Source organism: Cololabis saira, chromosome 17 (assembly GCF_033807715.1).
Source record: "Cololabis saira isolate AMF1-May2022 chromosome 17, fColSai1.1, whole genome shotgun sequence".
Classification (NCBI taxonomy): Eukaryota; Metazoa; Chordata; class Actinopteri; order Beloniformes; family Belonidae; genus Cololabis; species Cololabis saira.
Genome location: NC_084603.1, coordinates 39,010,839 through 39,028,524, shown reverse-complemented (window position 1 = coordinate 39,028,524; position 17,686 = coordinate 39,010,839).

The following is a 17,686-nucleotide window of genomic DNA, read 5'->3' as shown; positions in this document are numbered from 1 at the left end:
TCCAACACTGCCGGCATGATTTTGCTTAGTGTCGGCTGCGAAATGCCGCATATGTCAAAATGTTCCGGTTGCAAAAAATCCCAGGGTGGACAGGAGCTGGATGTGACTGGGATGGCTTGCGTTTTGTCTCTCGCTCCATTATAGGTTGTAAATCACGGCATAAATCCATCAGAATGTTTTTGGGGAAGCGCTACCTGCTGAGCAGCCGCTCCGTGCTCTCACAGATCAACAGATCAGTGCGCTCTTTGAAAACGCGCTCCCCGGAGCGCAAATCCTCCAACACTGCAAGATAAGCCATGGTACTTGTATTTTCTTTTCAGGTCGTCCTGCCAAAGCTGTCTTTTATAGCTTGTCACACCAATTATTCAAAATGTCTGAATTACTTATGGAGAATTTTTATTAATTGGAGGAAACGGGAACATGTGCACATGTTCCCCGTTCAGTCACAGTTCAGCGATCTCAAACTTCACATGTAAAGTTTGAGACTCTTTTAATGGGTTCTATTTGTAGTTTTACTGTTCTACCACTAGGTTTTGTGCGTACGCATGGTCGGAGCTGTGCGTATATTTACACGTGTTTCTGCGCACAAATACATGTTGATAAATACCATACTTTGCGTGGGAATGCTCGTACGCACGCTTTACGCACAGATCTGTGCGTACGCACGGTTGATAAATGAGGGCCCTGGGCCCTGGGCCCTCATTTATCAACCGTGCGTACGCACAGATCTGTGCGTAAAGCGTGCGTACGAGCATTCTCAGGCAAAGTATGGTATTTATCAACATGTATTTGTGCGAAGAAACACGTGTAAATATACGCACAGCTCCGACCATGCGTACGCACAAAACCTAGTGGTAGAACAGTAAAACTACAAATAGAACCCATTAAAAGAGTCTCAAACTTTACATGTGAAGTTTGAGATCGCTGAACTGTGACTGAACGGGGAACATGTGCACATGTTCCCCGTTTCCTCCAATTAATAAAAATTCTCCATTAGTAATTTAGACATTTTGAATAATTGGTGTGACAAGCTATAAAAGACAGCTTTGGCAGGACGACCTGAAAAGAAAATACAAGTACCATGGCTTATCTTGCACTGTTGGAGGATTTAGAGACCGTGCGCTCCGCAAAAACACGCTCCGCAGAGAGCGCGTTTTCAAAGAGCGTGATCTGTTCAGTGAGAGCACGGAGCGGCTTCTCAGCAGGTACCGCTTCCCCAAAAACATTCGGATGGATCTATGCTGTGATTTAGCTCCATCCCAGTCACATCCAGCTCCTGTCCACCCTGGGATGTTTGTCCACCGGAACATTTCAGAGAGAGATTGGAGACAAATGCTGCATTTCGCAGCAAAATCATGCCGGCAGTGTTGTATGCAATAATTTCTCTGGCCCTAATTTACACCCAGTTTCCATACACACATCACCAACAAGCCCAAATTAAACGAGGATTTCACGCCATCGCCGGATTCCCAAACATAATTGGAGCTATATTGCACCCAAATCACAATAAAAGCACCATCACACAATGAATTCGGTTACGTGGACATGAAAGGATTTCATTCAATCAGTGCACAAATAATCTGCGATGCAACTATGTCTCTGTTGCCCGTCGTTGCCCGGTGGCCTGCAGGAACGCAACACTCATTTATTCTGCAGAACAGCTCTATTGGTGTTTGCACCTCCAAGCAGGAGCTTTTGACTCCAACCAAATCTTAATTTATGGATAACCTTCCAAGAAATATATCAAACATGGTCAACATAATTATTTTACAAGCCAAATATCACATACATAAATGCAAATGGAATAACAGCAAACCCTCCATTGTACAACTGAAAAATGAATGTAAACTGTAGCGTCTCTTAAACCAGTGGTTCTCAACTCCGGTCCTCGGGACCCCCTGCCCTGCATGTCTTAGATGTTTCCCTGCTTCAGCACACCGTGATAAAAGTACCTGTGTCATTAACAGAGCTGTGCAGACCTTGGTGACAAGCTAATTAGGACCATTAATTAGAATCAGGTGTGTTGGTGCAGGGAAACATCTAAAACATGCAGGACAGGGGCCCATGAGGACCAGGGTTGAGAAACACTGTGAAAAAAACGATATTGCCAAAAGCTTATATGAAACGATGTCTTTGTTTCTTCATTTTTATTAATACACTTCCCATAGCTTGTCAGTAAATGTATCTTTTTTTTTTTTTTTTTTGCTCTCAACCCCCCCAAATGTTGAATATTTGTAGATAATTGATTATTTTGTTTCATTTGCCTTTTGTTGTAAACTCTACAGAATTTGGTTCAATAAAGTTTGTAAACCTCCAAGCGGGAGCTGTTGTTGCTCCATATATGGTCAATTGGAGGCGTTTCTGTATGCAAATGACGGTAACCATGCACGAGCACGGCAGTTTAGAACAGGTGGGATTTATCATCACGGATGTGCGTACGACCAGCGTCCGCACGTTTGATAAATCCGGATTTTTTTGTACTTACACACATTCTAAATTTCACTCCTACGACAGAATTTAGGACCTTTTCTACGCACTGTTGATAAATGAGGGCCCTGGCTCCTCCAGTCCACTTGTCCATGTGTCCTCAGGCATGAAAATGTGTGTGAGACGTGGTGTTAAAGCCAGACATTAACAGCACATGTGGACTGGAGGAGTCGGGAATCACACCAGTAATCTTCTGATTAGTGGATGACCCACTCTACCTCCTGAACCACAGACGCCTCTTATAGGGCTTTATGCATATACCGCGTACCCTACGCCGTAGGCTCTGCGTTGGTGTAACGCGGAGCCATAAATCAGCCTTTACTGATCGCGTCAATGCGTAAGTTTAGGCCATTTTGTGAATTTTATATTAAATTAAATAGTTCGGGGAAACTGGCTTCACATCCATTTTCTTATTAATATGATGCTTTCCAATACAGACTACTTGTCACTGAATGAGAAGGACGGGCGCAGGGGTAACTGAGGCCTCACCCAGGCTGTCGAGGAGCTGGCAGTATCAGTGAATCGTGGCCGGCGATGATGGGGGGGATTCCTGGGGGGGATTCCTGGGGGGACGTCATCAGAGCTGATGATGGGGGGGATTCCTGGGGGGACGCCATCAGAGCTGATGATGGGGGGGATTCCTGGGGGGACATCATCAGAGCTGATGATGGAGGGGATTCCTGGGGGGACATCATCAGAGCTGATGATGGGGGGGATTCCTGGGGGGACGTCATCAGAGCTGATGATGGGGGGGATTCCTGGGGGGACGTCATCAGAGCCGGCCACCTCCCAGGAGGAGCACACCCCTCTTGTCCAATGTATTTTTCCTAATTACGCCTAATAGTCAGCCCTTCATGCATCCAGTATGACCTATTGCTGTTTCCTAGGTGTATTTAATATTAAATATTCAATTGGAATATTCAATTATTATAATAATTATCTTTTTAATTACCATATTGTATTAAAAAAAAACTCCTCGTGTGTTAAGTGTTGCTTTTACGCAAAAATTATCAATTTGTCAACCTCTTAGTTCAAGGTGGAGTATTGCTGGTGGAGCAGCCACCACCCATAGATGCTGATACTGCTGCTGTAAGTCCTTATTTCATAGTCAGTGTTTTAGGCTATTAATTAAGCCCACAGCCAGTAGCCTATTTTGTTTTCTATAGGAGGAGGATGATCAAACACTCTCGGCCATAGAGGAGTCACCAACACTCTCTACAGAGGTAAAGCCTTTGCCATGACCAATTTCAAATTATTCAACCTACAGTTCAGTCTTCACTTAAGTTAAATGAATATGTACTTCAGGCTGATAACGAGGCGGGTGCTGAGGATGCTGCTACAAGCTCCAATCAATACAACGTAAGAAATAATCATAGTTTATGCGTAAATGGGTCAAACTCCATCAATTCCTGAGCATGGTTGCTGTTAGATGTCGGCAAAGGAACTGTACAGGTCCATCTGCAGCGCCAGATAGCCAAGGCTGATCTGGAGATGGAATATTTAAAACCTAAAATTGAAGTAAAGAAATGATGTGCAGAACAACATGTCAGTGATTCCATTATTGTATCTTTAATACAACATTTCTCTTTTCAGGCAATGAAGCAAACAGTGGTCAAATGAATTGAAAAAATAACAAATAAAAAATAAAAAAAAAGTAAAAACTCTGTCAACTGTATTTTTTTAATTGAAATGATTGAGATTTTGATTTGATCATGCACTCTGTGACCATCTGCCATGTCAACCTGCTGCTGAAAGGGAGGAGCAATGTCCTCAATGACTGGAGTTAATTCATTGCGCAATGTGGCAAATTGTGAAGACTCTGAAAATTGTGTGTATTTCTCCCAAACTATAAGTTGTGGAATATTACTTTTTTAAGGATGATATTAAGATAATTTAAGGCAACTGTAAGTTTAATTTTTATTTTATCTAAACTTAAAACATTTAAAAATATCACAAAAATATTTTTGGGTAATCAGTTACAACTTATTAGGGTCTACAGTGTATGGATGGAGAAGGTTACTCAAATAAATCAGGGATTCTGCTGAAAAACTGTAGTGCTCTCGCAAATACTCATCGGGGAAAGCCAAAATGTCATACCGTGGTCTTATCACTCTCTCACGGTGAATTGAACGGACGATTTGGGCTTCTATGTGTAACAAGTTGCAGGAGCCCTCCTGAACTTGCGCTTAAATACCCAAACATAACTGGGTTATCTGAACAAAACCTGAACAAAACCGACATAAAACCTACCCCCTACCAGGTTAGGTTCAGAGCCTATGGTACCATGGTAACTTACTTAACCTGACCATTTTGGAACGGAAAACCCAGGTTTACCATTTACCCTGGGGTAACATACCCAGTTTAGCCAGTAGACCTTCTTCTTGGATTAATACCCCCCAGGATGACTGAGTGGAAGCAGGATCTGGTTTATTTATATTATTTATTTTTGCAGCTTTACTATTCAGAGAGGTCAGATTCTTGGCAAGTACGTTGTCTAGTTGTTCTCCAGGTCCACGTATCTGAAAGAGAAATACATTTAATATGGTTTATTATGGTTTTATCTGGAACGCGTTTCCCCTCCGTTTGTTGTTGCAGTGCAATTATTCGTCCAGCAGATGGCGACATTTTCCCGAATCAGCCGCCTCCCCGCCGACCCCTGTTCTTCTCTGTGGGGGGAGGCGGGGGCGGCGGGGGAGGCGGGGGGCGGTTCGGGGGAAATGTCGCCATCTGCTGGATGAAAAAATGCACCACAACACCAAACGGAGGGGAGGCTAATTAGGACCAAAGCTCTCAAATCTCACGCATTGACCGGGAGACTAGGGTTGCGACCTTTCAGAAATAGAAATAAGGGACACCCGATTTCAGCAGCGCAGGAGCCAAAAGTAAAAAAATCCCCAAAACTTCTAAACTGCATAAAAAAGTGTTTATTTTATATGAAAAAACAAAATGCTTTGATTTAAAGTTTAAAGTGCTTTAATAGCATTGAACTTGCATGACTGTACAGACAGCCAACCATACTAGTAACTGAAATATCCTCCTATTCTATGAATGTCCACATCAGCCCAGATGTAGAATATAGATACAGGTGAAGAATATGGTGTAAAAGTTGATTTATTTCAATAATTCAACTAGAATATGGTGTAAAAGTTAATTTATTTCAATAATTCCAACTAGAAAATATTGTAAAAGTTAATTTATTTCAATAATTCAACTAGAATATGGTGTAAAAGTTATTTTATTTCAATAATTCAACTAGAATATGGTGTGAAAGTTAATTTATTTCAATAATTCCAACTAGAAAATATTGTAAAAGTTAATTTATTTCAATAATTCAACTAGAATATGGTGTAAAAGTTATTTTATTTCAATAATTCAACTAGAATATGGTGTGAAAGTTAATTTATTTCAATAATTCCAACTAGAAAATATTGTAAAAGTTAATTTATTTCAATAATTAAACTAGAATATGGTGTAAAAGTTATTTTATTTCAATAATTCAACTAGAATATGGTGTGAAAGTTAACTTATTTCAATAATTCAACTAGAATATGGTGTGAAAGTTAACTTATTTCAATAATTCAACTATAATATACAGAGCGCAGCAGGTCCTGTTGTCCTGCCACAAAGATTTTGCTGGCCTTAATGTTTCCTGTGTTTTATTTTGTTCAGTATTGTTAAATTTAGTGTTGATGTGTGTGTGACAGATGTGTGTATGGGGCGTTAATGAAAATACAGGACAAATCGCGTCCCGTATTAGTTCAATACGGGACGCAACATTTTTTTCTCAAATAAAAGACAATTCCGTATTTTACGGGACGGGTGGCAACCCTACGTGAGACACACGCATTTCAACCAGTTCACACGCTCACACACCATACCTGACATTTCTCACTTGTCTTGTCTTCTTGTCCTTAGAGAGCCGTACTTGAAATAACTAATGGTGTGGAAAACAGATGAACTTGACTGGTCTAACTGCGACGCAGCAGGTCACCTGCAGGGGGCGGCAGAGTGGAGCTCCTCCAACCCTGCAGAGTCTGAACAGATGATGAGGAGAACCAGAAACAACCATGAAGAAATGCTGCATCTTACAAACTCATCTCATGTTACATCTCTGGATGTTTAAAAGCAAGTCTGGACAAAAAATGATAGTTTATTGTCTGGTGTCGGCTGGTTTAAACCTGCGTGCTCGTTGATGAGAGAGAGAAGATAGTTAGAAATAAATAAAGACAAACAACTTTTTCTTACTGGAGATTCAAAGTACGGTTCCCCTGACAACCTCCCAGAAAAGAACAGATCAAGAATGTGCTTCATAGTTTTCTTCCGACAAAAATGTAAATATTTAGATAAATATTTCAAAATAATTGGCTAAACCGTGGTTTAGACTTGGCCTCACTTCGTTGGAGCCTTGATTGGTCCGATCACTCTGGTCTCTTCGTCTTCTTTGGCTCCAAACATCGTGGATTCAGTCTTGAACTCCAGTAACCGCTCTGGGCTGCTGCTCTCCATCGCTGGTTTCCTGAGACGAGGGAACCACTTCCAGTGATGAGGAGTTAACCTACGAGAGCCTAGGATACCTGAATGTTAGCACGGTCACAAATTATGTTTAGCCCTTTTTAATCTGTGTTTTAGTTCTCCTAGTCCTGCAAAGGCTAAAATAAGTTCCCAACAATTCCCTCCTTTCACAGCTTTCAAGGTGTGAAGATCAATGAACTCAGATAATCAAAAGCAGATCAGTAAAAGTGATTAAACTCCTTTAAACAACACCAAATCATGACAAATAGAACATTTCATATTTCTCCCTCCTTTCACTCCCTAAAAGGTGTGAAACTATCATGAAGGTTCTGCTCTGGTCCCAGACCGTCCCGGTCCTCCTGGAAAGCGGGGCCGCCGGTTCCCTCCCATCAACCTTCAGTCTCGTTGGTGGGACTTCAATTCCATCAGCATGGAATTGGTGCAAATTAAAAACACACCTGAAATGCAACTTTATCATCCCAGCAGTCTGGGTGAGATGCAGCGGTCAGGACGTCCCTGGACAGGTCGCCCGTAGTTGCACCGGTGAATTACCTTGTGTTGAATTGTGCTCTACAAATAAACTTGCCTTGCCTTCTGATTCTGATTCTGAGTCTTCTGATTCTGATAATTTTTCTTAATTGGAAAAATGTCTCCTGACGCAGTAGATGGGTACCGGCAGGCCAAGCGAGCCGCGGCTCGGGCGGTCCTGGAGGCAAAAACCCGGGTCTGGGAGGAGTTCGGGGAGGCCATGGAGGAAGACTTTCGGTCGGCCTCGAGGAAATTCTGGAGGACCGTTCGGCGCCTCAGAAGGGGGAAGCAGTACTCTGCCGGCACCGTTTATGGTGCGGGTGGGGAGCTGTTGACTTCGACTGGGGACATCGTCGGACGGTGGAAGGAATACTTCGAGGATCTCCTTAACCCGACTGACATGCCTTCCACTGAGGAAGCAGAGAGTGTGGACTCTGGGGCGTGCTCATCCATCACCCAAGCCGAGGTCACTGAGGTAGTTCGTAAGCTCCTCAGTGGCAGGGCACTGGGGGTGGATGAGATTCGCCCTGAGTACCTCAAGTCTCTGGATGTCGTAGGGCTGTCTTGGCTGACACGCCTCTGCGACATCGCATGGAGGAAGGGGACAGTACTGCTGGAGTGGCAAACCGGGGTGGTGGTCCCTCTGTTTAAAAAGGGGGACCGGAGAGTGTGTTCCAACTACAGGGGGATCACACTTCTCAGCCTCCCCGGGAAAGTCTACTCCAGGGTACTGGAGGGGAGATTACGGCCGATAGTTGAACCTCGGATTCAGGATGAACAATGCGGTTTTCGTTCCGGTCGTGGAACACTGGACCAGCTCTATACCCTCCGCAGGGTACTCGAGGGTTCATGGGAATTTGCCCAACCAGTCTACATGGGCTTTGTGGATCTGGAGAAGGCATTTGACCGTGTCCCTCGTGCCATTCTGTGGTGGGTGCTCAGTGAGTATGGAGTCCGGGGCCCTCTATTAAGGGCTGTCCGGTCTCTGTATGATCGGAGCAGGAGTCTGGTTCGCATTGCCAGCAGTAAGTCAGACTTGTTCCCGGTGCATGTTGGACTCCGGCAGGGCTGCCCTTTGTCACCGGTCCTGTTCATAATTTTTATGGACAGGATTTCTAGGCGCAGCCAGGGGCCGGAGGGGTTCCGGTTTGGGAACCTCAGGATTTCATCTCTGCTTTTTGCAGATGATGTTGTCCTGTTGGCTTCATCGGACCGGGACCTTCAGCATGCGCTGGGGCGGTTTGCGGCCGAGTGCGACGCGGCAGGGATGAGAATCAGGACCTCGAAGACCGAGGCCATGGTTCTCCACCGGGAAAGGGTGGCGCGCCTTCTCCGGGTGGGTGGAGAAGTCCTGCCCCAGGTGGAGGAGTTCAAGTATCTCGGGATCTTGTTCACGAGTGAGGGAACGATGGAGCAGGAGATTGACAGACGGATCGGTGCAGCGTCCGCAGTTATGCGGTCGATGTACCGGACCGTCGTGGTGAAGAGGGAGCTGAGTCGAAAGGCGAAGCTCTCGATTTACCGGTCAATCTACGCACCTACCCTCACCTATGGTCATGAACTTTGGGTAGTGACCGAAAGGACAAGATCGCGGATACAAGCGGCCGAGATGAGTTTCCTCCGCAGGGTGGCTGGACGCTCCCTTAGAGATAGGGTGAGGAGTTCGGTTACCCGGGAGGAGCTCGGAGTCGAGCCGCTGCTCCTTCACATTGAGAGGAGTCACCTGAGGTGGCTTGGGCATCTGTACCGGATGCCTCCTGGACGCCTCCCTAGGGAGGTGTTCCAGGCATGTCCCACCGGGAGGAGACCCCGGGGCAGACCCAGGACACGCTGGAGAGACTATGGGCCCGATTTACTAAGATCCTAAATAAAGAGTACTAAATTGCGTGTGCACTGAAAAAGTTTGCGCGTGCTGTTGTTGTGTGTTTTGCGGGTGATCAACTAAGATTGCATGCGCAATTGATAACAGGTGCAAACAGCAGTATTTAAATGAGGTGTTGCGCGTCTTACGGTTTGCGGCGCAAACTTTGCGCCATGGAGAGTCTGGATGGAAAGCAGGATATAGTCGCAAGCGCAAAATGAAATTTGACGAGTTGGAGTTCGAGATATTAGTGGAAGAGGCAAATTGTTGTGCCGTATTCAGCACCCCTGCCGTGAAAAGCACCCCCTCGTATATTCAATGATAAGTAGACCAAGAAAAAAAACAACACACTGACACTTCAATATATTTATTAGGCCCTCCAGAAAAACGCGATTACGCGATCGCATAATTCATTGCATAATCAGCCAAATGGCGCAGATTACACGGGGATACATTTATTCCTAAAAGGGCGCATATTTCCCGCGATGATCGCATATGTCCGCGCTGAATATGCGAATTATGCGGGGCTCGCTTGATTTCACAATAGCCGCAAATTTTCGCATAAAGTTTGGAAAAAGGGGGGAGTGTTGTGAGTGACATGTCGGGACGCCCGGTCGCGACGTGCGGGACCCGCCCGGGGACATCCGCACCCCTCGCAGAAACCGCCACCCCCCAAACAGCAGCTCTCACCCACGAGGGTGAGAGGAAAAAGAGAGTGCCGTCTCCGTCGAGCCCCCCGCTTGCGCCCCCCCGCTTGCGCGGTGGGCGCGGCTGCCGGTGGACTCAGGATCCGCACTGACTGCGTACCACTGCGCCCGCGAAGGCCGGCGGAGGCGGACGCACACTCCCATCCACTTGGGGGATCTTGGCGGCGGAGGCGTGGGGTGACGGAGCTCTGGCTCGTCCCCTTGCCACGCCGGCGCGCCCGGCAATCACCCGAGCACTGAGCCGCGGGCTGGAGGGAGAAAGACGGAAGGTGTTGTGCCGGATTCAGCACCCCTGCCGTGAAAAGCACCCCCTCGTCATACACACAATGACAAAAATTATATTCTCATTCCACACACTCACATGAACACATACTTAGGAGTTTATATTATATATATTTACAAATATTATGGAAGACAACACAGTAAGCAGGCTATTAATTAATGACATCAATAACCATTTACCCGATTTTTGTTATCTGTGACTGTGATTGTGGGAAAGTATGACTATTGTGGAATCCATGAGCGCATTTAAACATGAATCATTAAAACAAAACTGGACGCTCAGCAGAACGTGACACGGAATGAGAATATCATTTTTGTCAGACGAGGGGGTGCTTTTCACAGTTCACAGTTGCTCATATGCTCAAAAACCAACCCATCACACCAAAACAGTTGCTCATATGCTCAAAAACCAACCCATCACACCAAAACAGATGCTCATATGCTCAAAAACCAACCCATCACACCAAAACAGATGCTCATATGCTCAAAAGCAAACTCTGACACCAAAATACCACTCAAGGCCTGCAAAAATGTAAACACTACTGAGCATCATTAACCACATTACCAAAAAAATTGAAAACACAATTTTCACAGTGTGAGACTGTTCTTTTTACAGTTTCACAACTGCCAGGATGCATTTGAGTAACCCTTATTTATTCTCAAATATGTTTTGGGCATTTACTATAGATTTGTGCATTTCATGGGAATAGTTACATAATGCAGAAAATGCAGTAATATCACAACTCAATGCAAAAATGAATACTGTAAACTCCATAGAGGATCCATTACACACAATAGATACAGTACAGTAACAATTGAGAACACAATGTTCAGGGTGCGATTTCTTTTATTACAGTATGTTTGAAAATTGACACAGTATGTTGTATGTTGACACCGAAATCATGGGGCGGCATCACGTCGGGCTGGGTCGGGCCACAGGATCTCATCAACGTCACAGGCAATATTGTCCATAGCCAAACAACGTAGGAAGAATGCCCTGGCATGTCGCACCCAGCCTTGGAACGCCTCCACAGCCACATCATCATAGGCCAGGTCCATAGCCCTGAGAAAGTTCTCTCTGGTGTAAGGTTGGCGGTCATATACCTTCCACCGCCATGATGAGAAGAACTCCTCTATTGGGTTTAGGAACGGAGAGTAGGGTGGCAGACACACATTAATGAATTGCTGATTGATGTTACAGTAATGTCCCAGATGTCCCAGAGGATGACGTATATGGGAAGATCAGCTGGCCCAGGAATCTGCTGGTCGTGGTGATCTGCTGGCCGAGCAATCAGGTGGTCATTGTCATGCAAAACATCTCTGAGCTCTCCTAGGAAGGTGAGGAGACGCTCAGTGTTGTAGGCACCGGCACCACCGGCACCAGCATCCCGGAGGAGAAGCCCTCTAGAACTCATTGCAGCGCAGAGAGTGATGTTTCCTCCACGTTGGCCGGGCACATCAACGATAGCTCTCCGTCCTATGATGTTACGGCCTCTCCTCCTCCTTTTTGTGAGGTTGAAGCCAGGCTCATCCACAAATATAAATTCATGGGGTCTGGCAATGGACTCCAACTGGAACATCCTCTGTGGAAACAAATAGCGTTTTCAGGTGTTCAGAAAGACCGTCAATACAGCACATTACATTACGACAGTATGGTATTGTATGTAAAGTACTGTAGGCCATGGATTGTACTGTACTTACTTGCACATACTGGTGACGGAGGTGTTTTATTCTGTCATAGTTGCGCTCAAAGGGTACCCTATAGGCCTGCTTCATTCTTACTCTCTGGCGCTTGAGGACTCTGTCTATGGTTGTCAGGCTGACATTGTCAATGGTCGGAAAGTTCAAATTGTCACCAATGATCCTCTCCCGTATCTCCCGTAGTCTGATCACATTGTTCTCCCGAACCATATCCACAATGAGGACCTCTTGGGCTGTGAATCTGGAAGACCTCCCACCTGCAAATGGCAATCTTTCAACTCTAGAGAAACAAACATAGTAATTTGGTCAGAAATGATCCTTGCAGTACACACTTTTACTGTAACCATGATTGCACTTGTCTGTATGTAGGTGCACTCCACTATACTACTGTATACTGTGTACATCTAGTGTAGTGACTGACAAACTACTACATAAAGTACCTGCTGTGTTCTCAAGGCCCGAATAATGGTGGCCGCTGAGAATCTGCTGAGGTTTGGTTGGACTCGTTGTCCCGCTTCGGTCATTGCCATAACGTGGACAATGACGTGGTCAATGACTGTTGCTCTCATTTCATCTGTAATGAAAATGCGTTGTCTTGCTTGCCCTCCTTCTCCTCTCCCTCCTTGGCCTGCTCCTCTTTGGACTGCTTTTTGTCCTCTTTGGCCCACTCGTTGACCTGCTCCTCTCCCTCCTTGACCTGCTCCTCTCCCTCCTCGACCTGCTCCTCTCCCTCCTCGGCCTGCTCTTCTCCCTCCTTGGCCTGCTCCTCTCCCTCCTCGGCCTGCTCTTCTCCCTCCTCGGCCTGCTCCTCTCCCTCCTCGACCTGCTCTTCTCCCTCCTCGGCCTGCTCCTCTCCCTCCTCGGCCTGCTCTTCTCCCTCCTCGGCCTGCTCTTCTCCCTCCTCGACCCGCTCCTCTCCCTCCTCAACCCGCTCCTCTCCCTCCCCGACCCGCTCCTCTCCCTCCCCGACCTGCTCCTCTCCCTCCTCGACCTGCTCCTCTCCCTCCTCGATCCGCTCCTCTGCCTCCTCTGACACGAACTCCTCTCCCTCCTCTGACACGAACTCCTCTTCTTCTGTCTTGATGATCCATTTTTTTTTTTTTTGAGCCTTCAGCAGACTGCACTGACTTATATAGGTGTGGTCACATCATTTGCAATACGTGTTTTCAATTATGAGTCGTTGTGTTTACTGATTGACACCAGGTATGTTCATTGTGTTCAAGTTTTGCTGATTGTGGGTAGCATTTTGCATCACATGAGCTTCACAATGCATATTGGAGCAGAGTTACATGCAAAATGTGTTTTAGGACGGCAAAATGTGTTTAGAGTTTTGAGAAAAAGGGGATGGGTTTTGTGAACAGTGTCTACAGGTGAATTGTGTTTGTGGTTCTCTCTTCTCCTCCCTTTTCTCTCTTTTGTCCATGTTGCAGCATCCTTTGCCGGACACCGGAACCTGCAGGTGGTCGTGGGTGGCTTGTAGCTTGCATTACGGAGCACAAGTCTTTCCCCGACCCTGCACCCCAACCTGGGACTTGCTGATTGGGCCGGAGCTTCGGGAGCTGCGTGCTGGCCTGCGGTCCCCACCCCTGGTCATCCCGTTGCTGGCCCCCCCTTCTCCTCCCTTTTCTCTCTTTTGTCCTGCAGGTGGTCGTGGGTGGCTGTAGCTTGCATTACGGAGCACAAGTCTCTTCCTGACCCTGCACCCCAACCTGGGACTTGCTGATTGGGCCGGAGCTTCGGGAGCTGCGTGCTGGCCTGCGGTCCCCACCCCCGGTCATCCCGTTGCTGCTTCCACCTGCCTGCTGTGCTGTTGCCGTCCCTGACCCACCAGTCTGGCCCTCGGCAGGAGGGTCCCCCCTGATGAGCCTGGTCCTGCTCAAGGTTTCTTCCCTCCTAAAGGGGAGTTTTTCCTTGCCACTGTTTGGCTTAAGGTTTTTCTCCCACCAGGGGAGTTTTTACCTGCCATTGTTTATGTAATAACTGCTCGGGGGTCATGTTCTGGGTATGGGTCTCTGTAAAGCGTCTAGAGACAACTCTGTTGTATTAGACGCTATATAAATAAAATTGAATTGAATTGAATTGAATTGGTTGTGGCAAAAGTGGGGTAGTTTTACTAAAGGTGTTTAGGCAACTGGTCATTTGGTTTAGAGTACTGGGTTTTGTGTTTTGGCAATAGAGAAAAACTGTAATACACACTAGAAAAAATTAAAACAAACTCTAACAATGTTCTTTCATTCTGAAAGGTACCGAAATATATAAATTAAATGTTGTTATTCTATTAGACGCTATATAAATAACATTAGTTACAGCTACAGAGTTACACAGCTACACAGGTACAGAGGTACACAGCTACAGAGCTACAGAGGTACAGAGGTACAGAGTTACACAGCTACACAGCTACAGAGGTACACAGCTACAGAAGTACACAGCTACAGAGTTACACAGCTACACAGCTACACAGCTACAGAGTTACACAGCTACACAGGTACAGAGTTACACAACTACACAGCTACAGAGGTACAGAGTTACACAGTTACACAGCTACAGAGGTACAGAGGTGCAGAGTTACAGAGGTACAGAGTTACATACAGAGTTACACAGCTACAGAGGTACAGAGGTACACAGCTAAAGAGGTACAGAGCTACACAGCTACAGAGTTACACAGCTACAGAGTTACGCAGGTACACAGCTAAAGAGGTACACAGCTACAGAGTTACACAGCTACACAGGTACACAGCTACACAGCTACAGAGGTACAGAGGTACAGAGTTACACAGCTACACAGCTACAGAGGTACACAGCTACAGAAGTACACAGCTACAGAGGTACAAAGCTATACAGCTAGAGAAGTACACAGCTACACAGGTACAGAGTTACACAACTACACAGCTACAGAGCTACAGAGGTACAGAGTTACACAGTTACACAGCTACAGAGGTACAGAGGTACAGAGTTACACAGGTACAGAGGTACACAGCTAAAGAGGTACAGAGCTACACAGCTACAGAGTTACGCAGGTACACAGCTAAAGAGGTACACAGCTACAGAGTTACACAGCTACAAAGGTACACAGCTACAAAGGTACAGAGTTACAGAGGTACAGAGTCACACAGCTAAAGAAGTACAGAGCTACACAGCTACAGAGTTACACAGCTACAGAGGTACATTGCAACCACGCACATAGTCTACATATATACGATGTACGTTGTTGGTGGTGTTTGTGAAGGTACACAGCTACAGAGGTACACAGCTATACAACTACAGAGGTACAGAGTTACGCTGGTACAGAGTTACACAGCTACACAGCTACAGAGTTACATAGCTACAGAGCTACACAGCTACACAGCTACAGAGCTACACAGCTACAGAGGTACAGAGTTACACAACTACAGAGGTACAGAGGTACAAAGCTACAGAGTTACAAAACTACAGAGTTACACGGCTACAGAGTTACACAGCTACACAGCTACAGAGTTACACAGCTACAGAGCTACAGAGGTAAAGAGGTACAGAGTTACACAGTTACACAGCTACAGAGGTACAGAGGTGCAGAGGTACAGAGGTACACACTAAAAAAATTTAAAACAAACTAACAATGTTCTTTCGTTCTGAACGGTACCAAAACATATAAATTAAATTTTGTTATTCTATTAGACACTATATAAATAACATTAGTTACAGCTACAGAGTTACACAGCTACAAAGCTACACAGCCACAGTGGACAGGGCTTCAAAGTTATGGAGTAAAGTCTGATATATGCTTTTACATTGCAACCACGCACATAGTCTACATATATACGATGTACGTTGTTGGTGGTGTTTGTGAAGGTACACAGCTACAGAGGTACACAGCTATACAACTACAGAGGTACAGAGTAACGCAGGTAGAAAGTTACACAGTTACAGAGCTACAGAGTTACACTGCTACAGAGTTACACAGCTACAGAGGTACACAGTTACAGAGGTACAGAGTTACACAGTTACAGAGGTGCAGAGTTACACAACTACAGAGGTACAGAGTAACACAGTTAAACAGCTACAGAGGTACACAGCTAAAGAGGTACATTTAGGTCGCCACAGATCCACCACCAGTCTTGCACCGGTCCGCTTTTCTGGAGTTCACCCACTCTGTTGGCAAAGAAGGTCTGGTACCCATAACTGTCTCTCTGGATCGCCCCGAGGACCGTTTGGCTGTCCAGCAGATGGAACCATCTCTCGATCTTCATTCGAGCATGTTACAGAGGTACAGAGTTACACAACTACAGAGGTACAGAGTAACACAGTTAAACAGCTAAAGAGGTACACAGTTACAGAGGTACAGAGGTACACAGCTAGAGAGGTACAGAGTTACACAGTTACAGAGCTACAGAGTTACACTGCTACAGAGGTACACAATTACAGTGGTACAGAGTTACACAGTTACAGAGGTACAGAGTTACACAGCTACAGAGGTACAGAGGTACACAGCTACAGAGGTACAGAGTTACAGAGGTACAGAGGTACACAGCTACAGAGTTACACAGCTACACAGCTACAGAGTTACACAGCTACAGAGGTAAAGAGTTACACAGCTACACAGCTACAGAGCTACACAGTTACACAGCTACAGAGGTACAGAGGTGCAGAGTTACAGAGGTACACACTAAAAAAATTAAAAACAAACTAACAATGTTCTTTCGCTCTGAACGGTACCGAAACATATAAATTAAATTTTGTTATTCTATTAGACACTATATAAATAACATTAGTTACAGCTACAGAGTTACACAGCTACAAAGCTACACAGCCACAGAGTTACACAGCTACAGAGGTGCAGAGTTACACAACTACTATTTTTCTATTTTAACGTCTATTTTTAACGCTGTTTTTATTTGACATCGTTTCCACAATCCTGCCACAACAACTTGCAGATTGTGCATCTCAGTCTTTTTATTGTGCTACTCACGCTCCGGAGATCGAGGACTCTCTCATCTTGACGGGTCTCGGATTGGATTTCCTCCCTCCCTGCCACTCTGATTGCGCCCTAGGGGGCTGCCTGCGCCCTTTCTCCGGTCATTGCACCGCTGGCTGGCGTTATCCGTGGCGGGGCTCTCTGCTCTCTGCTCCCGGCGCCCGGCTAGCTGGCTAGATCTCTCCATCAACATGGTGCTCAGATCTTACTCTTGTGTTCCGCGGGAGCTTTCAAGCTCCGCGGCTCTCATCTGTCTTGATGCCATCCGATCACTCGGTCTCCTAAAGCGCCCCCGCTACATACACAGAGCATCCCGGCACAAGTTTAGTCCCACTGCCATGAACGCCGTCCGGGTGTTGACATCCGCGGCGCACTTCCGTGTTGTGGGGCGACGTCATCACAACAACATGCGCGCGCAGCCGCGTGCCGGCTGTCTCAGGCCACTGGTCTGTGTTGACAGTGTCAGTTCTGTCACTCTGTCTTCTCCCTCTACTGCCTCATTCATGTTGCTTAACACTCGCTCTCTCAATAACAAAGCATTATTGATTAATGACATCATAACTGACCGAAAATTGGATTTTCTGTGCTTGACAGAGACTTGGCAAAATCAGCAGGATTTTTTGACTCTGAACCAAGCTACTCCCCCTGGTTACACTT